The sequence below is a fragment of the Schistocerca nitens genome, chromosome 8, assembly GCF_023898315.1.
Source record: "Schistocerca nitens isolate TAMUIC-IGC-003100 chromosome 8, iqSchNite1.1, whole genome shotgun sequence".
Lineage (NCBI taxonomy): Eukaryota > Metazoa > Arthropoda > Insecta > Orthoptera > Acrididae > Schistocerca > Schistocerca nitens.
In genome coordinates, this window is record NC_064621.1 from 463,188,140 (window position 1) to 463,214,467 (window position 26,328).

The following is a 26,328-nucleotide window of genomic DNA, read 5'->3' on the forward strand; positions in this document are numbered from 1 at the left end:
ATGTTTACTTTAGTTGTGCAGGAGAAGGTTCATACAATAATATTGCAAGCAAATAACTTTCCATTATTGGCCTACATTGTTGTTTAGCAAGTGTTAAGACAACAGATCTATTTTTAGTTCACTGGGAGAAACAGTATCATCTGTTGACACAGCTGTAATAAAAGTAACACAGTAAAAGCATTCAGTTCTAGTAGTGGACCTTGGTAATGTTTCACTAGTCGAGATCTCTTGCTGCACTTACAAAACACTGAATTTAGTGTGACAAGTGTAGTGTGAGAAAACAGATCTGTGAAAAGTGTCCCCTTCATGAAACAAAGTAGTTGGAAAAATTGCCATGTTTTATTTATGACTTAACTTTTGATACAAATGGTGAAATCTTGTATGTCGAAATCTCATATGTCAAATGAAATAATATATCTGTCTGTATTGGCACCAATTTTGATACTGTGAAGTCACTCACTTTAGCAAGTAGGTGGATAGAATAGCTAAGCAGAAAACCAACATTCAGCAGCCACAGTCTGTAAAGAATTACAATACACATATGGCAGGAGTAGACCATCTTGTTTGGTTTTTGGTAAATATGCTGCTTCTTTATGTAAAAACTTCAAGTTGAACAAATATATTTCAAGGAAAACGCAATACATGAAAGTCACAGATCAAGTAAACAGAGTAAGACGTGTGTACACTTTAACAGTCAAATCATAACTGAGTCCAAGTCTAGCAGCCGCTGGCTGGATGGCCGCTTAGGTGGCACTGCTGCTGCATGGCTGGCAGAGAGCGCCGCATGTAGAGGATGCGCGTAACTGCGTGGCGGCACTTTGAAAGATCGGCGAGTCACAACACTTTTCCCTCCTTTGAATTTTTTGCACAAGTCTTGATGGAGGTGGCCTGTAGATTGCTAATGTCCATAGGTGTTGTTTGACTGGCCGTAAAGTCTCGAGGAGGAGGCTTCCCGTACGGACGGAAGTGTCCCTAATGATAACAGGTCGAGATGACAGGAGACGTGGGGGTCGAATGTGCTGGGGCCCCATGCACCAATCTGCCCATTGCGGCAAGTCTGGTTGTTATAGCAGGAGACATGGGCGATGAGTCCGCATCCGTAGGAGAAGGAGGCGAGTAGAGTTGCTCCGACAGATGATGGTCATCTGGTTCCTGCATGGGCACGTCTCCTGGTGGCGTCAGTTCATGTGCTGGCACCGATATGATGGTGAGAGGACTGTGTTGTGAGTAATGAGGTATTCCAGTATCCTGAGCATCAGGTGGTGTAGCGGCACCCGAAACATGCGTTGCCAGCACACGAGGCTGAAGCTGGTCCAAATAACGCACTGCAACACCCGTGTCCGTCTGGATTTCATACAGGCGTCAGCCACGGTGTCGTAAGATGTGGCCAGGACTCCATTTTGGCCGCATGCCATATCCCTGTACCCATACAAGGTCGTCGGCGGTGAACCGGCCAAGCGAAGGCACCCGCGGCTGTGAGGTGGAAGGCCGCAGAAGATGAAGTAGCGTGCGGGGCTGTCGGCCATGTAAGAGCTCAGCCGGGCTGTGGTCGCCCATGGGGGTGAAAAGGTAAGAAGCTAGAAATTGGAGAAGCGCATCATCAGCAGAAGAAGTCAGGAGTTTCCTCAACTGAGCCTTAAATGTGCGGACCAGTCATTCAGCCTCACTGTTTGACTGTGGATGGAACGGAGGGGCCGTGACATGCATGACGCCATGACGGGCACAAAAATCCGCAAAATCGGAAGAGGCAAATTGCGGACCATTATCAGTAACAAGAGTAGAGGGAAAGCCTTCCAAAGAGAAAATGCGAGCTAGAGCATTGGTGGTTGCCGCGGTGGTAGGCAACGTGCAATGGACAATGAAAGGAAAGTTAGAGTAGGTGTCAATAATGAGACGCCAATAAGTACCTAAAAAGGTCCCGCGAAGTCAGCATGAATACGCTCCCAGGGCTTCTCAGGCGAAGGCCACGGTGACAAAGATGACTTCGGGGTGGCGGCCTGTGACGTACAAGGGTCGCAGGCAGTGACCATGTGTGCAATTTCAGAGTTGATGCCAGGCCATTACACATGACAGCGCGCCAGAGATTTTGTGCGAGAGACACCCCAGTGCCCTTGGTGAAGGAGGCGCAAGACCGAAGCACGCAAAGACTCAGGTACCACAACATGCGGCGAAGCATTGTCGGTGGAAAGGAGGATAACACCATCCCTAGCTGTGAGGCGGTAACGCAAAGCGTAGTAGTTCCGCAATGGATCAGAAGTATTAGCGGATGGACGATCTGGCCAACCCTTCTGAATACAGCATAAAACCTGGGAGAGGGTAGGGTCAGAACCTGTAGCAGCCGCCAGCTTGTTGCCAGTGATGGGGAACCTGTCCACAACCAGCTGCTCGGCAACATCCAGGTGGAAACACAAAAGTTCGTCCCTATTGAATGCCAGATCAGGACCCATGGGAAGGCGAGACAGTGCATCAGCATTCACATGTTGAGCCGTCGGCCGGAAATAAATCTCATAATTGAAACGAGACAAGTAAAGAGCCCAATGCTGGAGGCGGTGTGCAGCCTTGTCAGGAATTGACATTGATGGATGAAACAAGGAAACAAGTGGTTTGTGATCCGTAACAATATGAAATTTGGATCCATAGAGAAGAACACTAAACTTATGAAGAGCATAAATAATGGCCAAAGCTTCTTTTTCAATTTGAGAATATTTTCGTTGGGCATCCATGAGCATTTTGGAGGCATAAGCAATGGGTTGTTCAGAACCGTCAGAAAAACGGTGCGCAAGGACTGCACCGACCCCGTATTGAGAGGCGTCCGTGGCAAGAACAAGATGTTGGCCCGGTCGATAAGTAGCCAGGCACGGGGCCTGTTTCAGCATAGTCTTCAATTTCTGGAAAGCCGCATCGCATGACGCGGACCAGTGAAAAGGCACTTTTTTACGCAACAGGCGATGCAGTGGCTGAGCCATTGAAGCACAGACCGTAAAAACTTCTGATAGTATGCTATTTTCCCCAAGAAGGCCTGCAGTTCCTTAACAGATGTAGGGCGAGGAAGGGCATCGATCGCAGCGACAGTTTGCTGAAGTGGACGAATACCATCCCGAGAGAGTTGAAACCCCAAGTACATGATAGATGCCTGAACAAATTTTGATTTCTGAAGTTTACACTTAAGACTGGCAGTCTGTAGGACATGAAAAAGTGTGCAGAGAATTTGAAGATGTTCTTCAGTGGTGGAGCCAGTGACAACAATGTTGTCCTGGTAATTTATACACCCAGGGACAATGAGCAATAATTGTTCCAAGAATCGCTGAAAGAGAGCAGGGGTGCTGGCAATCCCGAATGGCAATCATTGGTATTGATAGACGCCGAAAGGCATGTTAAGGACCAGAAACTGCCGGGAAGCAGCGACGAGAGGAAGTTGATGATAAGCTTCGGACAGGTCAAGTTTAGAAAAATACTGGCCTCCAGCAAGTGTAGTGAACAATTCTTCAGGTTGAGGCATAGGGTTAGTGTCGATAAGGCATTGAGCATTTACAGTGGCTTTGAAATCGCCACAGAGACGAATATCACCATTTGGCTTAGCAACGACAAAGACAGGAGAGGATCACTCACTGGAAGTGACAGGAAACAAGACCCCTGAAGCAGTGAGACGATCCAGCTCCCGTTTGACCTGATCATGAAGGGCCACAGGAATGGGCCGAGCCTGAAAAAATTTAGGCCGAGCAGTGGGTTTGAGCGTGATATGAGCTTCAAAGTGGTTTGCATGGCCTAACCCAGGAGAAAAAAGGGACGAAAATGTCGTCGACAAGGAATCCAGTTGAGCATAAGGAAAAGCATCAGAGATGATATTGACAGAGTCATCTACGGAGAACACAAAAACGCGAAAGGCATCGAAACCAAAAAGATTCTCCATGTTACTATGGTCGACCACAAATATGGGAACAGTGCGAACGACAGATTTGTAAGATATCTCAGCATCAAATTGAGAAATCTTCTGTTTATTGTACATCCGTAATTGCCTAGTGACAGGTGATAGGATTGGAGAACCCAGCTGAAGATACATCTGAGAACTGATGATAGTGGCAGCGGAACCAGTATCCACCTGCATGCGAACATCTCGACCAAGTATTTGGACAGTGAGGAATAACTTCCCTGAAAGGGAAGAAGTACAATTGACAGACAACACAGAATCAGAATCAGCGTCATGTTCATGAACATCATGTATGTCGTCGGATTTGCAAATGGATGACACATGACCCTTTTTTTTGCATTTGTGACACATGGCCCAACGTTGTGGACAATCTTCTCGCGAATGTTTCGTAAAACACCGCGGACATGAAGGAAGTTACCGTGGGTTTTGCTGCAATTTCTTAGAGGTTTGTTTACGGTTAGGCCGAGGCTGCGCTTGGGAGCATACAGCGGCCACGTCGGCCGGTGGGCGCACGTCACACGCTTTGTCAACATCGCACAGAGGTTGTATTTCCCCGACGTCGCCCCATGCCTCTATTTGCGCTCCAGCGGCATGAGAAATTTCAAAAGACTGAGCGATGGATAGGACTTCATCTAGAGTTGGATTTGCCAACTGAAGGGCACATTGCCTAACTTCTTTGTCGGGCGCCGATCGGATAATAGCATCCCGTGCCATGGAATCGGCGTAGGATTCTTTGTGAACTTCAGTAACAAACGGACACTTTTGACTGAGGCCGTGAAGTTCAGCAACCCAAGCGCGATAGGATTGATTCGGTTGTTTTTGACAACGATAAAAGGCAACACGAGAGGCTACCACATGCGTTTGCTTTTGAAAATAGACGGACAGAAGTGAGTTCGTTTCAAAGATGCAGGATCTTTCAAAGGAGCCAATTGCAACAACAACCGATACATTTGAGGTGAAATCCATGAAAGGAACAGAGACTTACATGTTTGTTCATGCGCGACATGAAATGCCAAGAAGTGCTGTCGATGACGTTTTTCTTATTCAGACCAGTCTTCTGCCATCTCGTCGTAAGGAGGAAAAGTAGGTAGAGACAACGATGAGAGACGCCCCGCATTTGATGCCAAGACGAAATCACAAATCACATTTGTGAGAAGCATTTGCTGTTCTATGAGACTGTTCTATGAGACCTTGCAATAGTGTCTCTAAAGTAGCTATGGAAACATGTGGGTCAACGATGGGAAAGAAAAATCCCATCCTCATTGCCAATAGTAATAACTTCAAGTTGAACAAATATATTTCATGGAAGACGCAATACATGAAAGTCACAGATCAAGTAAACAGAGTAAGACGTGTGTACACTTTAACAGTCAAATCATAACTGAGTCCAAGTCTAGCAGCCGCTGGCTGGCTGGCCGCTTAGGTGGCGCTGCTGCTGCATGGCTGACAGACAGCGCTGCATGTAGAGGACGCGGCACTTTGAAAGATCGGTGAGTCACAACACTTTATGCGGCAAGAATTGGAATTGGGCTGTCTTTACAAGAATAATTGATATGGCTGTTGTGAACAGCAAGATCATATAGTACATGGAGCCAGATCTATGGATTTATTGGAGTTATGATGATGTCTTGCTGTCCAGTATCTGAAAATGAGCACCAATCGCAGAATGGGACATCCCTTATCAACACCAAGAAAAGCATTCCTTGAAGTAAGATATGATGGAAAGGACCACTTTATGTCAATACGTAACTCCCGAAGACATCAGTCTTGATGGAACAATGTAAAAGCATAAACAGATAGTTAGAGCTGTAGAGGTGTATGCAAATTAAATTTTAAGAGTAATAAAGCTTTTTCTTCTAAAACTGGAAGGTATTTGTAATACAAAAAATGTAATGACAATGAATAATATAATGAATGTATGTAATTTGGTTTAGTATACACTGATAAGCCAAAACATTATGACCTCTGTCTACTGTGACGTTGGATGCCACCTGCTGGTGTTACGGGCACACGACGTGTTGACAAAAGTATGTAAGCTGGGCAGAGATGGATGGGGGATCACCCTAGTGGAGATATGGCCTGTAAATGGGGAAATCATTGAGATAAGTGACTTTGACAAAGGACAGATTATTATTACACAGAGCCTGTGAACGAGTATCTCGAAAATGACAAAGCTGGTCTAATGTTCATGTGCTACTGTCATGAGCATCTATGGAAAGAGGAAGAAGTACAGTGAAACTGCCACAAGGCTGTAAATGGTAGGGCATCAACATCTCTTCACAGAACATGGGGTTTGGGGGGCATGTCTGCTCTGTAGAGTAGGACAGAAGGATGGCATCTCTACTGGTGCACATGCATGTTTTTTGGAACACACCATTCATTGTACGGTGTTGAACAAAAAGCTCCACAGCAGACCACCCGTACATGTTCACATGTTGACGCAACATCATCAGTTATGACTGCTGTGGGCATGGAACCACCTGGACTCGACCGTCAATCAGTTGACTGTCAATCACATTTTTTTACACTAGGTTGATAGTCATCTTCACATAAGCCTTCTTTGAGGTGGACAGCTCCTCAAAATGACATGGATGCAGGCTGGTGGGGACAGTATTATGTTATGGTAGACATTCTCCATCGCTTGCATGGGACTTGTGGTAGTAATCGAAGACTGCTACAAACTACCTTCATCCCTCCATGCTTGATGTTATCTTTCAGCAACAATTGTCCATGTCTTGGTGCCAGAATTGTGCTATAGTGGTTTGAGGAGCATTATAATGCCCTCATGTTGATGTCTTGGTGACAAAATTCACCTGATGTAAATCCTGTAGAACCCATCTGGGTCACTATTGGGTGCCTTCACCGCACACACAGTGGCCCTTTACCTGCGCGAGTTTAAATGACCTCTGCATAGACATCTAATGCCACATACCTCAAAAAACGTGTCAGCAAACCGTCGAATCCCTGATATGCAGATTCAGTGATGTGTTTCATTCCACAGTTGGACAAACTAACTATTAAGCAGGTGATCATAATGTTTTGGTTCATTAATATATGTAATTTACTTTTACAAATAACAAAACTGTAATAATTTATTTATGAAAATGAATATTCAGCAGAAATACCAAAATGTAAATCTTTGTAGAAACATCAGGTATTGTATCATCCCAGAGATATATTTATAGATCTGGCAATTCTTTTCATCTGAGTACGTTAAAAAACAAATAAAGGATTTATATTATATTATATTCTATAAACATAAAAAAACATTGACATGTCCCCAGAAATATAAGTTGGGTGTGGGGGGGAGGGGGTAATGGGTAATAAATTTGTAGATGTTTCTCATTCTTATGACCTTTAACCAGGATATCATCAAGATAGTTGACAAGCTGTTTACAAAAGTTTTGGAAAATATCAGGTGCACTCGCAACCCCAAACTGCATCCTATTACACTGGTAAAGTTCAAAAGGTGTATTTAACCCTCAAGTGGGTGCACCTCTGTATAAGGTGCCCTAGTCACAACTAACATTATTTTGTACCATTCCATTGTTGTTTTACAATTGCAAGCCCATACAAAGGGTACCCCAACTTTTGCAATACAGCTTTATTTATTTAATTTTTTCAAAGTAATTTCCACCACATTGAATACACCTTTCCATCTTCCAAAACCAATCCCTAAACCATTTCTCCCAAGTCTCTGTGGGGAGTAAGGTACAGTCCCTGTCCCAAGCCCTCAGGAGGTCCTCGTCACTTGAAAACTGCACTCCTCTCAGCTTCATTTTACATGCGGGAACAGTGAAAAGTCACAAGGAGCAAGGTTTGTAAGGAGGGTGCTCAAGAAGTTTAGGTTCTGTACCCCACAAATATTCACTGTATGCTATGTTTTGATGTGGTGAGCTGGAACGTTCTGATGGAGGAGCCAAGTGTCCATTCTTGACTTCAGTCGCAGGATCTTCAAAGATTAGATGACTTTGGGCAGGCACTGCTCAGCGTACTATTTGGCTGTGACTGACTTCTGTGTGTCCAACTCGATTTGAAAAAATAAATGAACACTATCATTTTCTTCTTTACTGATCAGGATTTTCTGACAGCTATGGGTGTGTTGTCATCTTCAAAGACCCAAACTCTGTTTTCTGTTGTGGTTGGCACATCATAATAATACACCCGCATCTTGTTACCTGTCACGATGGTATTCATGTGCTGAGATTGTCCCTTAGAAAACTTCTTTAACACTTCCCATCAGGTGTCATCTGCTCTTTCGTCAGTCTGTGCAGCAAGAAAGTAAACAAAGCTTTTTACTTGCAAATGATCATGCAGAATTGAACGAGTTTGTGGTGCACTTAGCCCTAAGGTATTCTCTGTCTGCTTATAGGTCACTTGCCTGTCTTCATCTAGCATTTTCCTCACAGCATCAATGGTTTCCTCTGTAACTGATGATTATGGCCTTCCCGTCTTCTCAGCATCCTCCAGAGTGAAATTTCTTCTTTGGAATTCTCTGTACCACCTGAATATAATTGTACGATGTGGACACGTCACCGAGTGCAAGAGTCATTTCTTCAAAGCACTGGCTTATGTTTAAATTACGCGTTAAGTTGTACCGCAAAACTGCCCAAATCACACTTTTTGATCATGATGCCATAGCAAGCACTTCAAACTAACCCTGCTAGTGGATGACTGTGCCCATAGACTTGGCACAGCAGCTATAGTACAAATACGAAGTATTCTCTGAACATAGCAACAATCAGCCTCCTGCAACTTGTTGTTGCTTTGTATTGCAAAACTTTCTTAGTAACTATTGTTTCACTATAGGTTCAGCTAACACAGTAATAAGATGTATTGTCATACATCCAAGTGAGCAGCAGTAATATAAAATAAACAGCATGTTTGACAAGAAAAACTTTACGATCTGTGCAAGAAAATGACACAAGTTTCCAGCTAGCAGCACAATCCCACAATGAGCCAGTTATCTACAATATCATTAGTAATTAAATAAATGGTTGGCAGGGATCTGATGGAACTGCACTGTTCAATGCTTCAAGTGGGGTAACTCTTGTGTGCGGCAACAAAGTGATACAATGAAAGGTTTATTTTATTGTTGTTCAATTAAAAGTGGTTTAACTCATATAATGTTAGTCTATTTTATCATTGTTTAGTTAAACTAAGATTAAAGTGTAATTTTGTTCGTACATGTTTACCTAGGTAACATAGAGGACAGTTATTTTGTACCTACGTACAAAGTGTGCCATGTACCCACTTGTGGTATGAAAAATGGTATGCCTTTTGGAGGATTAATACCAAGATTTTATTAGGCTGCTTGGCCAACAAAAGCTGGAAATAAACCTCTGTGAGATAGTTTTTTTTAAAAGAACTGGCCTCCTGGTAATTTCGATAAGAGTTCCTCAGGTTGGGATAAAATGGGCTCCACTTCCAATCACCCATTGACAGTAAGATTAAAGTCACCATACAGGTGTAGTGTGTCAATGGGCTTACAAATGACCACTAAAAGGAGAGGCTCATTCATTCACTAAAGGGAATAGATGAAAGCATTTATTGTTCTAACATATCTGATTCTGATTCGAGTTTCAATTCAGTGTAAAGGGCAACTCTTTTCTTTTTTTATATATATGTATCAGTACTGTGGAAGGTCAACAGTGTGTGCCTGAAAATTCAAGGCTGTTGCTAGACCAGGATGAAATAACAGTCCAAAAGCCAGATAGTGTTAACAATACGCTGAACAGAAAAACCAAAAGCTGAATAGACAAGTCCAAAATGAATTCTACAGGAAGACTGGTGACCATGAGAAAAGGAATTGACCTGGTTACTTGTGTGCACTTCAAAAAGGGCTTTGTTTGGTCTAACAAAAGTATTTCATAATGCTTATAAGCCTTCAGTCTGGACTGCACATTGTCCAAAGGCAGAGTGCCAGTGCTAAAATAAGAATATAGATTATAGCGACAGACAAAATTGTATCAAACAAGAATATGGCTGCATTTCAAATTATGGTCAATACTTTTCAGTAGTCACAGTGTTATTTCTCTTATGAAGACCTTTTCTCTGAGAGCCTAACCTACTAGTGATAATTCTAAGCCTTGCAGCTGACACTGACTGACGTGAAGTCTCTGAAAGGCTCAGAATTGTCACTTGTAGGTTAGGTTGTCAGAGAAAAGATCTTCAAGGAAGTAATGCTGCGATTACTGAAAATGCAGGCCGTACTTTGAAATGCAGCCTCATGATGTGATTGATAAGGATATCAATCATGGAACAGGCAAAGCTCCTCATACTTTGGGTAGATTGAGAAACCTAGGATGAAATGTTATGTCAATCATATTAATTTTAATGCCAGTGTCTTACACAGAAAATTGGAAGTCCCCAGGTATTAAAAAATAAGGTAAAAGAGTACATTATTAGCCAATAGTCTTATACTTTTTCTGCATTTTTGGCTCTGGAATGTAAATTATCATTAACTCTACTGCTTATATTTAACAGGTTTTAAATTTTCTTGTCCATAAACAGTTGATAGTAGTCTCTAAAGTCAGTAAAGTTCTATAAATATTTTTACAAACTGGTAGGAAAAAACAAAAAAAATAAGTCAGCTGAATAGAAGAGCTGGAGAATTTTTAAAAGTGGCTCTTCTTCAAATACAAGTGTATCAAAAATATTGTAGATAACTGAAGAAGTAAAAGTAACGAGTCGCCACATACTTGATGTGTTGAGTCAGTTGTCACATAAACAAGTCTGAGAAAGTCTCTAGCTTTCAGACAAACCCATATTTGGATATTTAGAATGCAAGTGCCAGCACATAAACCTGCAGAGCTACATTGTTCCATCAGATTACCTTGTGCCAATATTACAGCTTGACTGGGGTGAGAAAGTAGGTCGGTAGTGGGATGTTTGGAGAAGGTTAGCTGATGGTTGTGAGGGAGGGGCAGCATGCCGACAGGAAAGGGATTTGGTGTTGTGAAATAGTTCTGGCTGGAAGCAGAGGGAATTGTGCAAAATATGCAATATGGAGGACAAGGTAGGGAGTGAGACATAGAAGAGAAGAAGAAGGGGAGTTTGGAGAGGGGGTGTGAGAGTGTAGGATGACTGAAGTTAGCATCAAGAGACATGGATAGAGATGAATGTGAGGCAGTATTTAGCAGCAGAGGAGTACAGGATTGATGGATATGTTGCAAAGACAAGTACTGTCTACATAATTCAGAGAAACTGGTTTAGGAGGAAGTTTTCACATCAAATGGATTATGAACTGACCATTAAAATCAGCAGCATGTACCGCCACTGGGTGGTCAAATCTACTCTTGGTCACAGTTTGGCAGGGCCATTCACATGAGGGAACACGTGGTTAAGATAAAATGTTACATAGAAGTTGCAGCTAACCTGGTATATGATATGACTGCTTTCGCAGGTGGCCCTCCCTATTATACGAGGGGACTATGAAAAGGAATTTACACATTTTTATGACAAGCCAAGTAACTTTTATTGAATGTTGCATTACACTTCAAGTTGACACAAATACATGACACCATTTTAAACATATTCACAAAGTCTGAGGAAACAACAGTTGGAATATTCTACCAGTCATTCATTTCTTCAATGATAGAAAACTGCTCCTTGGTCATGAGGCCATTTGAGAATTACTGTCTGGACATCGTCATAGTCAGAAATTCTGTGATTGTTGCCAATGAGTTTCTCAATTGCCTGGAAATTCCTGTTTGTAGTCAATGTTAATGGCCTTCCTTCCTTATCAGCATTGCTGATGTATGTTGGGCAGTGAGGCATTTATTCCATATAACGCCAGAATTTCACCGTGAATCTGTTTGAAAATTAGACATTTGGCCTGTAAGAATAATCCTGCCCTGTGTCTTTAAGTCTGGAGTATGTTCCTACTTGCAGCACCGTTTCATGCTCATACTGGGTACTCATGTTCTTTGTACCACAACAATACTATTTCTGCAGGAAACCCAGAACATGATCTTTTCTGAAAATGCACCACTCTTGTTGCTCAACAGTCTTAACGTGGGACAAAAAGTGCCACTTACTTTTTGAAGCTGCTCTTAGCATAGGATTTGCTTGTGATGGGACTGGAGTAGGATGTGTTGAGTTGATGCATGGGATAGATCTTGCACCTGTCTTCCACAATGGTATGGCTGTTGTAGCAGAAGTTTGGAGGGGGGATAGGTGTGGCGAAGGATGGACTTGGATGCTACGTATATTGAGCAGTGTAATACTACTTTGGGAATGATGTGAAGGCTTTTGGGCTGAATGCTCCTCATTTCTGGAGATGATGATAAGTCATCAAGCCTTGGAAAAGGCTAAGGTTAAGTTATTCAAGTCCAGCATGTTATATGGTTGCAGGGGAGGGAGGGGGATGTTGGTTCTATGCTTCTGATTCCTGGGCATGGTCAGGATTAGGGACATGCATGAATATCACTCAAGAAATATGTTTGCAGGCTAAATTTGAGGGTAATGTTTGTCTGTGAAGACCATAGTACAGTGTGTTAACTGTAAGACGGCATTGTTGTGTGGGGAGAGGAGGAAGCAAGCATTGGCTGGCGAGGGGAGAGGAGCTGTTGGGGGGGGGACAAGGCATGCCTACCAGTTGCAGTGCTGGCACTACAAATTGCGCGTCATGCTTACACGAAAGCAGACAAAAGGCTTGGAAGTAAAACTCGCTTTAAATGTTGTTCGTAAACAAAACTGAAATCGTCATGTACATTAACATCTATATATATAAAAATGAATGTATGTATGTTTGTCTACTATGCGCTCACAAACCATTCATCCGATTACAATGAAACTTTGGTGAGTTGTTCTCCGAACGCCCGAAAACAGTAATGGACAATGTTACAACAGTTAAGTCACTGTTGCATGCGTAGCGCAATGAAAAAAATAAATAAATAAATTAGGTATAGGCTTGACATGCAACGAACCTAGGTTCGATTGCCTCTGCTCGCAATTTTTTCTTTTCATTTTATTTCATTCCCCACAATGTTAAACTATTAATTATAAAATTTAAATATACCTAAACAGAACATATAGTATAACATAACTGTCAATCCCTATATATAAAAATAAATGTATGTATGTCTGCCCTCTGTGCGTTCCCAAACCATTCATCTGATTGCGATGAAATTTTGGTGATTCCTTCAAAGTGATCGTGAACAAAATATCTGAAATGGAAACTCACCTTTTCTTGCCAGGCGTTTGTGGTGATACGCCAGGATGATTCTTAGAAAACTGTTTGAATCTTCCAATGCTATGCATGCTTTGTCCTGTGTAAGTAGCAGCTCTCACTGAAGATTTGTAAATAGGGTGAAGCAATTTTTTCTGCTCCCTTTCCCTTTCATAGCATTCAATCACACGCAATATAATTTTGCAAGCATCGCTACATAATACTAGTTTCCTTCTTACCGTAGGCTTACCGATAGGGGTTGTTGGCGACTCCCGAGATGGGCCAGCGACTGCCTCTTCACTCATTTTGATAATGTTTAGCACAACTGCACAATAAAAGCATGCAGAACCATACAGCGCAAAACAATAACGAAGCAGACGACAATGGCTACCTTGTACAACACAGTCAGCTGCGTAATGTTGGCAGGAGTCGAAACTGCGTGCCTACCGAAGCCTCCCGACGTTTACCGACTTCTACTGATTCAGGACTAGGGAGAGGTCTGCCATCTAAAAGTTTACACACTGTAAGACATTCAGAATACTGGGCAAGGTATTGCTCACTACTGCAGATGCCCTCTCTGAGCTGGCCAGACTATATGGGAGGGAGTTTTCGTGTGGCTAAGATGGCTGCTGTAAAAATGCTGGGTTCTTTGATGGTTAGTGGAGTTCATATGGTCAGAGGTTTGAAATGGATAGGTTAAAGTTAGATATAGTGGGAATTAGTGAAGTTTGATGGCAGGAGGAACAAGACTTTTGGTCAGGTGAATACAGGGTTATAAATACAAAATCAAATAGTGGTATTGCAGGAGTAGGTTTAATAATGAATAAAAAAATAGGAGTACGGGTAAGCTACTACAAACAGCATAGTGAACGCATTATTGTGGCCAAGATAGACATGAAGCCCACGCCTACTACAGTAGTACAAGTTTATATGCCAACTAGCTCTGCAGATGATGAAGAAATTGATGAAATGTATGATGAGATAAAAGAAATTATGCAGGTAGTGAAGAGAGACGAAAATTTAATAGTCATGGGTGACTGGAATTCGAGAGTAGGAAAAGGGAGAGAAGGAAACATAGTAGGTGAATATGGATTGGGGCTAAGAAATGAAAGAGGAAGCCGCCTGGCAGAATTTTGTGCAGAGCATAACTTAATCATAGCTAACACTTGGTTCAAGAATCATGAAAGAGGGTTGTATACATGGAAGAACCCTGGAGATACTAAAAGGTATCAGATAGATTATATAATGGTAAGACAGAGATTTAGGAACCAGGTTTTAAATTGTAAGGCATTTCCAGGTGCGGATGTGGACTCTGACCACAATCTATTGGTTATGAACTGTAGATTAAAACTGAAGAAACTGCAAAAAGGTGGGAATTTAAGGAGATGGGACCTGGATAAACTGAAAGAACCAGAGGTTGTACAGAGTTTCAGGGTGACCATAAGGGAACAATTCACAGGAATGGGGAAAAGAAATAAAGTAGAAGAAGAATGGGTAGCTTTGAGGGATGAAATAGTGAAGGCAGCAGAGGATCAAATAGGTAAAAAGACGAGAGTTAGTAGAAACCCTTGGGTAACAGAAGAAATATTGAATTTAATTGATGAAAGGAGAAAATATTAAAATGCAGTAAATGAAGCAGGCAAAAAGGAATACAAACGTCTCAAAAATGATATCGACAAGAAGTGCAAAATGGCTAAGCAGGAATGGCTAGTGGACAAATGTAAGGATGTAGAGGATTATCTCACTAGTGGTAAGATAGATACTGCCTACAGGAAAATTAAAGAGACCTTTGGAGAGAAGAGAACCACTTGTATGAATATCAAGAGCTCAGATGGAAACCCAGTTCTAAGCAAAGAAGGAAAAGCAGAAAGGTGGAAGGAGTATACGGAGGGTCTATACAAGGGTGATGTACTTGAGGACAATATTATGGAAATGGAAGAGGATGTAGATGAAGATGAAATGGGAGATATGATACCGCGTGAAGAGTTTGACAGAGCACTGAAAGACCTGAGTCGTAGTAGACAACATTCCATTAGAACTACTGACAGCCTTGGGAGAGCCAGTCCTGACAAGACTCTACCGTCTGGTGAGCAAGATGTATGAGACAGGCGAAATACCCTCAGACTTCAAGAAGAATATAATAATTCCAATCCCAAAGAAAGCAGGTGTTGACAGATGTGAAAATTACCAAACTATCAGTTTAATAAGTCACAGCTGCAAAATAATAACGCAAATTCTTTACAGACGAATGGAAAAACTGGTAGAAACTGACCTCGGGGAAGATCAGTTTGGATTCCGTAGAAATGTTGGAACACGTGAGGCAATACTAACCATACGACTTATCTTAGAAGAAAGATTAAGAAAAGGCAAACCTACGTTTCTAGCATTTGTAGACTTAGAGAAAGCTTTTGACAATGTTGATTGGAATACTCTCTTTCAAATTCTGAAGGTGGCAGGGGTAAAATACACGGACCAAAAGGCTATTTACAATTTGTACAGAAAGCAGGTGGCAGTTATAAGAGTCGAGGGGCATGAAAGTGAAGCAGTGGTTGAGAAGGGAGTGAGACAGGGTTGTAGCCTATCCCCAATGTTATTCAATCTGTATATTGAGCAAGCAATAAAGGAAACAAAAAAAAAGTTCGTAGTAGGTATTAAAATCCATGGAGAAGAAATAAAAACTTTGAGGTTCGCTGATGACATTGTAATTCTGTCAGAGACAGCAAAGGACTTGGAAGAGCAGTTGAACGGAATGGACAGTGGCTTGAAAGGAGCGTATAAGATGAACATCAACAAAAGCAAAACGAGGATAATGGAATGTAGTCGAATTAAGTCGGGTGATGCTGAGAGAATTAGATTAGGAAATGAGACACTTAAAGTAGTAAAGGAGTTTTGCTATTTGGGGAGCAAAATAACTGATGATGGTCGAAGTAGAGAGGATATAAAATGTAGACTAGCAATGGCAAGGAAAGCGTTTCTGAAGAACAGAAATTTGTTAACATCGAGTATAGATTTAAATGTCAGGAAGTCATTTCTTAAAGTATTTGTATGGAGTGTAGCCATGTATGGAAGTGAAATGTGGACGATAAATAGTTTAGACAAGACGAGAATATAAGCTTTCGAAATTTGGTGCTACAGAAGAATGCTGATTAGATGGGTAGATGACATAACTAATGAGGAAGTATTGAATAGAATTGGGGAGAAGAGGAGCTTGTGGCACAACTTGACTAGAAGAAAGGATCGGTTGGTAGGACATGTTCTGAGACATCGAGGGATCACCAATTTAGTATTGGAGAGCAGCATGGAGGGTAAAAATCGTAGAGGGAGACCAAGAGATGAATACACTAAGTAGATTCAGAAGGATGTAGGCTGCAGTAGGTACTGGGAGATGAAGAAGCTTGCACAGGATTGAGTAGCATGGAGAGGTGCATCAAACCAGTCTTAGGACTGAAGACCACAACAACAACAACATGGTCAGAGGTTCGTATGGTATCACTGGTTCAGTGGAGGTCAGCATCCAGGAAGGTGGCATGCTGGGCTGAGAAGGACTAGATTAAGTGGATGGGAGAGAAGCTGCTGAGGCAGTGAAGGAATGAGGTTAGACTGTCTTGATGCTGGATCCAGATATTTACGATATCATCAATAAATCCAACCAGAAAGGGGTTTTGGATTTTTGGCATCTAGAAAGATTTCCTGTTGATGGCCCATATGCAAGTTGGCAATTCCATGTGGGGGCCCATGCATGTGCCCTGGATATGTTGTAATATCTGCCCTCAAAGGAGATATAGTTATGCATAAGCATGGAATGAGCGGGATGTTGGGAGAAGTAGGGATGACAAGATTGTGAGCATTATGGACGTTGGTGTACAACGAGGCTGCATCAAAGGTGACGAGTAGGCATCCACGTGATAACAGAAATTGGGGTAGGGATGGTTGAGAGAGATGGTCTGGGAAGTGGTTAGTGTCTAGGTTGTGGGAAATGGGTTAGAAATGTTGGTCAACAGGAGCCAAAATTCTTTCCATGGGGGCACAGTAACCAGCTGTAATGGGGCATCCTGAGTGATTAGGCTCATGAATCTTAGGAAGCCTGTAGAAGGTTTGTATAGTGTAAGGGCTTGGTTGGGGGGAGGGGGAGGAGTTGGGTGAGGAGGAAAATATATTCAGGAGAGAGATTCTAGGATGGGCAAGTGGATTTGAGAAGTGACTGGATGTTATGCTGACTTTTGGAATAGTACCACTGTGGCTTGTAGGCATAGAGACTTGACAGATTTGTTCTGTAAGGTAATCACTGTGGTGAAATGACAGTGGTGGAGCATTTGTCTGAAGCAAAGGTGATTAAATCGAGGTCTGACTTATGATTGTATATAATCAGTCTTTCCTTTCTTTTAACTATAATCTATCATAGATCCCTCAAACAAAAAACTGCGACTAGTAGTTAGTAGAAAGCACAAATCACACAATTTACAAGAAGTGATCCACAAAACTGGCAACCAATATCCTTGATGTTGACTTTTTGTAGAATCTTAGAACATACTCTGAACTCAAACATGAGATATCTCAAACCAGCATGGATTCTGAAAACATCAATCATGTGAAACCCAACTCTCTTTTCTCACACAACATACTGAAAGGTTTGGATGAAGGCAATCAGGTAGATGAAGTCTTTCTTGACTACTGAAAAGCATTTGACTCGGTACCAAATCTAAACTTATTGTCAAGAGTACAGTCATATGGGGCACTGAGCGAAACTGATGACTGGATTGAGGATTTTTTAATAGGGAGGACACAGCATGTCATCTTGGATGGTGAGTCATTGTCAGAGGTGGAAGTGTGTTGGGACCCTTGTTATTCATGCTCTGTATTAATGACCTTGTGGACAATATTAATAGTAACCTCAGACTTTTACCGTTATCTATAATGAAGTACTGACTGAAAGAAGCCGCATAAGTATTCAATCATATGTTGGTAATATTTCAGAGTGGTGCAAAGACTGGCAGCTTGCTTTAAATGTTCAGAAATGTAAAAATTAGGCACTTCACAAAATGAAATAACATACTTTCATATAACTATAATGTCAATAAGTCACAGTTGGAATCAGCCAACTCATACAGATATCCAGGTGTAACATTTTCTATTTTATTTTAATTTTATTTACACATCTAGTTTCATGGGACCAAATTGAGGAGCAAATCTCAAAGGTCATGGAACTTGTCAGTATATGAAATTACAACATAAAGGTAATAACAGATAAAATGAAATGTTTATGAACTGAAAAAAAGTCAAGCCATAAGATTAAGTAAACGCAGTCAATATAACATAGGAATCAGCTTAATTTTTCAAGGAACTCCTCAACAGAATAGGAGTGACCCACAAGGAAACTCTTCAGTTTCAATTTGAAAGTGTGTGGATTACTGCTAAGATTTTTGAATTCTTGTGGTAGCTTATTGAAAATGGATGCAGCAGTATACTGCACACCTTTCTGCACGAGAGTCAAGGAAGTGCGATCCAGATACAAATTGGATTTCTGCCTGGTATTAACAGAGTGAAAGTTGCTAACTCTTGGGAATAAGTTGATATTGTTAACAAGAAATGACAGTAAAGAATATTTATATTGAGAGGCCAATGTCAGAATACACAGTCTAGTGTACAGTGATCAGCAAGAGGTTCGTGAACTTACACCATTTATTGCCCAAACTTCCCATTTCTGAGCCAAAAAAATCCTTTGAGAATAGGAAGAGTTACCCCAGAATATAATACCATACAACATAAGCAAATGAAAATAAGCAAAGAAGACTAATTTTTGTGTTGAACAATCACTTACTTCAGATACAGTTCAAATAGTAAAAAGGGCAGCATTAAGTCTTTGAACAAGATCGTGAACATGGGATTTCCACAACAATTTAATATCTATATGAACACTTAGAAACTTGAACTGTTCAGTTTCACCAATCATATGCCCATTCTGTGAAATTAAAACATAGGATTTTGTTGAATTGTGTGTTAGAAATTGTAAAAACTGAGTCTAACTGTGATTTAGTGTTAGTTTATTTTCTACAAGCCATTAACTTATATCATGGACTGCACTATTTGAAACAGAGCCAATGTTGCACACAAGATCCTTTACTGACAAGCTAGTGTCATCAGCAAACAGAAATATTTTAGAATTACCTGTACTAATAGAGCACATATCATTTTTATATACAAGGAACAGGAGTGGCCCCAACACTGATCCCCTGAACCCCCCCCCCCCCCCCCCCCAATTTGACTGTCCCCACTCAGATCCCACATCACAGCTATTGTCAACACTGTGAATAACGACCTTTTGCTGTCTGGTGTTGAAGTAAGAGGTGAACCAATTGTGAGCTACTCAGCTACTCCTCGTATTCCATAATGGTCAAACTTCTGGAGCAATATTTTGTGATCAACACGAACACTTTCTTTAGATCAAAAAATATGTCTAGCATTCAAAACCTTTTGTTTAGTCCACCCAGTACCTCACAGAGAAAAGAATATAGCATTTTCAGTTGTTAAATGACTTCTAAAGCCAAACTGTACATTTGATAGCAAATTATGTGATATAAAATGATCAATTATTCTTACATACATAGCCTTTTCAAATACTTTAGGAAACATTGATGGCATAGTAATAGGTCTAAAATTGTCTACATTATCACTTCTCCCTTTTTATAAAGTGGTTTTACGACTGATACCTTTAATCGTTCAGGAAACTGACCATTCTTAAAAGAAAAATTACAAATATGGCTAAGTATAGGGTAACATGTGCAGTCCAGTACTTCAGTATTCTGCTAGGCACTCCATCATACCTGTGAGAGTCCTTACTCTTCAGTGATTTAATTATTGACTCAATCTCCCCCTTTTCAGCATCACAGAGGTGAGAATTTCAGACGTCACTCTCGGAATGGCATTTTCCAAGAGAGCTATATGGTTACCTGTAGAAACTAAGTTTTTATTTAATTCACCAGCAATGCTCAGAAAATGATTCTTAAATACTGTACATACATCTGACTTACCAGTGACAGAAATATTTTTACTATGAACTGACTTTATATTGTCGGATCTTGTGCTGCTGACCAAACACTTCCTTCACACAACTGACCATATGGTTTTGATTTTTTCCTGTGAATTAACTATTCTATTTATGTACCGCATACTCTTTGTCTTTCTAATAACAGTTTTAAGCACCTTACAATACTGTTTGTAATGGGCTACTGTAGCATGAATGTGACTACTTCTAACATTTTTATATAGTTTCCGCTCTGTTCTACATGGTATCCTTATCCCACTAGTCAGCCACCCAGGCTGCCTTTTACTGCTAGTACCCTGTTTAGAATGTTCTAATGGAAGGCAACTCTCAAAGAGCATGAGAAATGTGTTAAGGAAAGCATTCTATTTGTCATCTATGTTATCGTCACTATAAACATCCTACCACGTTTGTTTCTTAAAGAGGTTTAAAAAACTTTATATTGCCATTGGATTAGCTTTCCTACACAGTTTGTAATTATGTGTGATATTTGTTTGAGTACAAAAGCCTTTTAGTGTTAAAATTTGTGTATCATGGTCTGAAAGGCCATTTATCCTTTTACTAACAGAGTGCCCATCTAGTAATGAAGAGTGAATAAAAATATTGTCTATGGCTGTGCTACTGTTCACCTACACCCTCTACAGTCTGCATCAGATCATATGAGTTTAAGAGATCTACCAACATCCTTTTTCTTGCACAACCATATATAAAATAAAGTGAACCAAGAACCCTCTCTAGCTTGAGCAGAAATGTTCTGAAGTCAGAGTTAGGGCACCTATAAACAACAACAATTAGAAGTTTAGTTCAGCTAAATTCAACTGCCCCTGCTCAACATTCAAATATCTGTTCAGTGCAGTGCCGTGATATGTCTCAAATGGAATCCTTTTTTTGACGTACATGGCCACTCTCACAGTCTGCAAGGGACTCCTTGAAAAGTAACCAGCTAATCTGTATCCTAGTAAAGGAAGCCTCTGAATTGTTGAATTATTCAAGTGGTCCACTGATACACCAAAAATTTCAGAGTCAAAATCTATAAGCAATTCACAAACTTTGTCTCTAACACCTCTTATATTTTGATGAAATATGCTAATTCATTCTCTACTTGAATACCTGACCTCCTCTAAAGGTGATTCCTTTGTTAGAGGGACTTCTTTTAAGCAGATATATCTATCAGCTGACTTCAGCTTAAAAAAGGTGCAGCTCTAACATCAACTACTACAGGAATTCTTCCTGTAGTAGTTTTGTAAGGGTATGAAACTGAATGATCACGTAGGCTAAGTCATTGGTAAAGTTGTTGCTAGTCTTTGGTTTATTGGTAGAATATGGGGAAATGTTGTCAGTCTATAGAGAAGATTGCTTAAAAATCACTCGGTGGGAGTAAGGATGAGACTGGGGCAGGGAAGAGGAGGGTATCCTTAACCCCACAGAAGTATCAGTCCTTTCAAAGACCTCATCTTTTGCCCCACTTCCAAATTCAATCATGCAGGACTTGTTAAAGGACTCTCTCCTTCTCCCATTCCCTACAGTGGAAAAACTTTTTCGCCACCAACCCTATCACCAGACTCAACTGAAGACCAATGTGGAACCCTGCCCGACTCAGTTCAGTCCTCCATGCAACTGTGATTCAGCCCCACTGCCTCCAAATCACCCCCTATTAACTTTCCAGAGTTTCTTAACCTCAAACCTTGCCTCACCATCATTCCCCAAATCCCTCACATGCAAGCTATTCTTACATCTGAATAAAAACCACAATCTACCATCTAAACCTGATCCTGACCTTATAATCCTACCTGCTGACAAGTCTCCATTACTGTTGTTTTGAACTGGAAGGATCACCTGGCAGAAGGACTGTGCCAGCTGTCAGATTCATCCACTTACAAACCCCGCCACAGTGACCCCATTCCAGATATCCAGCAGGATCTCCAGTGTCTCCTCAAATTCTTAGGCTCATCCCAAAACCTGTCCTTGGAGTCCATCTATCTCCTCACTGCTACCACTCCTCACACTCCTACCATCTACATGCTTCCTGAAGTCCATAAGCCCAACCTCCCAGCACACCCCATTGTGGCTGATTACTGTCCTCTGCATTGAGAGAATCTTTGCTCTTGTAGACCAACACCTTCAGCCTATTACCGTTACGTTCCCTCCTATAGAAAAGATACCAACCATTTCCTCCACCAACTGTCCATAGTTCCTATTCCTTTACCACATGATGCCTTCCTCATCACTATTGATGCCATCCATTCTACTGAGGCCTTCACAGATCATAATTAGCCTCCCAACCTTGTAGAAAAACAGATCACCTTTGCCTTTTCTCTCCAGTCACCCACCACCTCCCAAAGACCCAGTGTCTGGCCGTAGAGAAACATTCCTCTTATGACTCAGTACCACCCAGGATTGGAGCAACTGAATCGCATTCTCCGCCAGGGTTTCAACTACCTCTCGTCGTACCATGACATGAGGAGTGTCCTTCTCACTATCCTTCCCACCCCTTCCATAGTGGTATTCTACTGTCCACCAAACTTACACAATATCCTACCTAACTCCTGCTTCCAGCCCCTTGCCTCTTGGCTTATATCCCTGTAATAGGCCTAGATGAAAGATCTGTCCCACACATCCTCTCACCACTACCAACTCCAGTCTGGTCACAAGCATCACCGAGTCCATCAAAGGCAGGGCTATCTGTGAACCCAGTCATGTGATCTACAAGTTAAGCTGTGACCACTGTACTACGTTCTATGTGGGGATGACAGCCAACAAGCTGTCTGTCTGTACAAATGGCCACCGACAAACTGCGGTCAAGAAACAGCTGGGCCACCCAGTTGCTGAGCACGCTGCCCAACATGACAGTCTTCATTTCAGTGACTGCTTCATGTGTCATGTGGATCCTTCCTACCAACACTAGCTTCCCTGAACTGCGCAGTGGGAACTCCCCCTGCAATATAGTCTACATTCCCATATCCTTTACCCACATGTCCCCTGTTCCCATTCCAACACTCCACAGACCCACCCACAATCTTTTTATTTCTTTACTTCTCTCCTTTTCCACTGCTGTAACCCCCGCCCCCTCCTCCCCCCTCTCCCCCACGTCTAACCTCCTGGCTGCACCTAGCTGCTCTATGTTTTCTCTACCTCATCCCTATGTGCTCCTGCAAGCAGCACTTTACCATCCTCCATCCCACCCTGCTATGCTTCCCCCTTCCTACCGTAGCCTGCTCCTCAACCTCAATACCCAGATTGCTTCTCCCATCACGCACTTTTGCTTACAGTTTGGCCTCGGCAGCCAGAGACAGTGGTCATGAGTGTGTGAGCTGTGTTTGCATATGCGTGAGTGTTTGTGTGTGTATGTAGTCTCATTTCGATGAAGGCCTTTTTGGCTAGAAGCTTACATCTTTGAGTCTTTTTGTTGTGCCTATCTGCGACCCAGTGTCTCCACTATGTGATGACTAGTAGTCTATCCTTTTCATGATATTGTCAGTAATAACTGGTACAGTGTGATGTACCCTCTGCCATACACTACACAGTGTTTTGCGGAGTATAGATGTAGATATAGACGCAGATACAAAAATGACGTAGGGAATCCGTACACCTAATTAAATGATAGTTGTTCCTTGGATGAGTATACCTACTCTCTTGCTGAGTTGACAAATGCAAGCTCATAAAAGAAAACAGTACCAGAAACATTTTATCCCATTTTTTCAAGTACAGATATAAACATCATATGTGGAATCATTACAATGTAATTATGGTATACCTTCTGTATGTATTACCATACTGGTATATGAGTTTTTGGATGCATGTGTACCATTACTGTGTTTGTAATAGTATATTATATTCAGGTATAATCTAGTCAAATATTTCATTCGCATGTGTTGTACAAGGGAATATTTGTAATGGTATTACCAGGTGTGTGAGTATGAAATGCGTTTTTTTTAATATCTAAAAAATTATGTTGCCTCCTTTGGCACTATGCCCTTTTCCCAAGCAGTGAACGGTGCAAATCAGTCAATTGTTGTTGGTAAATGTTTCCCCAGGTTTTAACAGTTTATAGTAGCCCACACCCCTCTGGTCCTATCAAACAAAGCAATTCAGTTTTGCTTTGATGTGGATGGTGTGCCTGGGTCTACCCATAATTTTTTGCTCTTGGGATTCTCAAAATAAATAGAATTTTTAGCCCCTGTAACTATACGATGCAAAAATGACTTCCTTTCATACCAAGTGAGCAAAATCTAAGATGTGTTTTTGTGCTTTTCATTTGTTCAACTCATGTGGTACCCATCTACCATTTTTCTGAATCTTTCCCATCTCTTGTAGCCAGTTGGAAACAGCTTGTTGACTAATGACCAATAGCTTGGTGAGTTGTTTTTTTTTTTTTTTTTGCGAATCATCTTCGTTCAACAATGCTTCCAATTCCACATCTTCAGATTTTTTGGCAGTTTCCACGTTCCTTGTGTGTAACATCGAAGCCACAATTTTTGAAATGCCAAAACCATGATTCACACATATCTTGTGATGGAGCGTGTTCACCATAACCTCCTTGAAGTAATTGGTATGATTCAGCAGCAGTTTTCTTCAAATGGAAAAAAAAATTTAATGCTCTCCGCAAATGCACTTTGTTCGGCATAAATTTTGACATATTGAATACAACACTATGCAGACAGTTTTCCAATTTATCACTCATGTGCATCTGGCACTTGTTGATGACACAACAAAATGATGCAGTGTCAAATCTTTGTAGCACAAACTGCATTGGTGCTACATCTGTTATCTGAAATCCACATTTCATACTTGTACTCCTGGTATTGACATACAGGGTGTCCCACTCAAACCTCCCTGATTTTCAAAGACCCAGGAAAGAAAAACCATAGTAGATATGACAGTGAAAAATGCACCACATTGTGAAGCATCTCAAAGAATTTATTTATTTATCATCAGTACACTCTACATGTGAACGATTTGTAGCACGAATAATACTGAATCTTTATTGAATTTCTTGCCAAGTTCTTTGTAACAGTTCCTTTGTTATTGTTGCAATTGCATTAGTGATATGATGTTGCAACATAGGAATATCGTCCACTTTGGTTGCATACACGCGGTTCTTCATGAATTCCCACATGAAGAAATCGAGAGGCATAATGTTGGCTGAATATGGTGGCCAGGCAATGGGTCCTCCGCATCTGATCCAACGATTGGGAAATTTCCTATCCAAGAACTTGCGAACAGCTGTTGACCAATGCAGTGGAGCTCCATCTTGTTGAAAAATGATGTTGGGTTGCAAGTCTTGTATCAGATGGTACACAAACTGTTCCAACATGTCCAGATACACTGACCCATTCACTCCCTGTTCCACAAAGAAGAACGGTCCAACAGGCCTGTCATGCATTAGCCGGCACCAGATGTTTAGTTTAGGGCTATCACGAACTTGTTCAATGACAACATGCAGATTTTTCGAACCCCAAATCGGAACATTATGCGTATTAACCCTTCCTGATAGATGAAGGGTTGCCTCATTTGAGAATAAACATCTTTCCAGGAAGCTGGCATCCATATCAATACTCTGCAGCATATCCGCAGCAAATTGATGTTGGCGTGGTTTGTCGTTCAGCGTCAGATGTGGCAGAATTTGCACTTTGTAGGCACACATATGGAAACGCTGGTGAACTACACGATGCAGTGATGCTCGAGATACATCAGATTGCCTAGATGTTGACAAATTGACTTACATGGCCTTCTGAGAAATGTTTTATCTGATGTCCTCCACTGTCTCTTCTGAAACTCTGTAACATGCACCGCCAGAATGTTTCAGAGCACTTCCTGTTACCAGAAACTTCTTATACCATGCCTTAATTGTTTTCACATCAGGTGGATCACATTCATACACATGGCAATAATTTCTTTGCACAATAATCAGCAATTTTGTTTCTGCAAACCAAACTACTGCTTGCTTGCGCTGCTGTGGAGTCGCCATTTTCACTTCATGGGACCATGCTGCACTCTGGCAATGATACTTGTCATTTCTGACATGGAATATAAATTCTTTGAGATGCTCTACAGTGTGGTGCATTTTTCATTGTCATGTCTACTGTGGTTTTTCTCTCCTGGGTTCTTGAAATCAGGGAGGTTTGAGTGGGACACCCTGTATTTTAGATCCATCATTGCTGTACTTTAGTAACTCAATAAAGTTCATGT

General features: G+C 41.4%; 1 protein-coding gene across 1 annotated transcript in view; it reads left to right on the forward strand.

Annotated features, from left to right (window-relative positions):
• The window catches only part of LOC126198732 (uncharacterized), a 257,125-nt gene that overhangs the window by 21,875 nt on the left and 208,922 nt on the right, over nucleotides 1-26,328 (forward strand). The window lies entirely within an intron of this gene.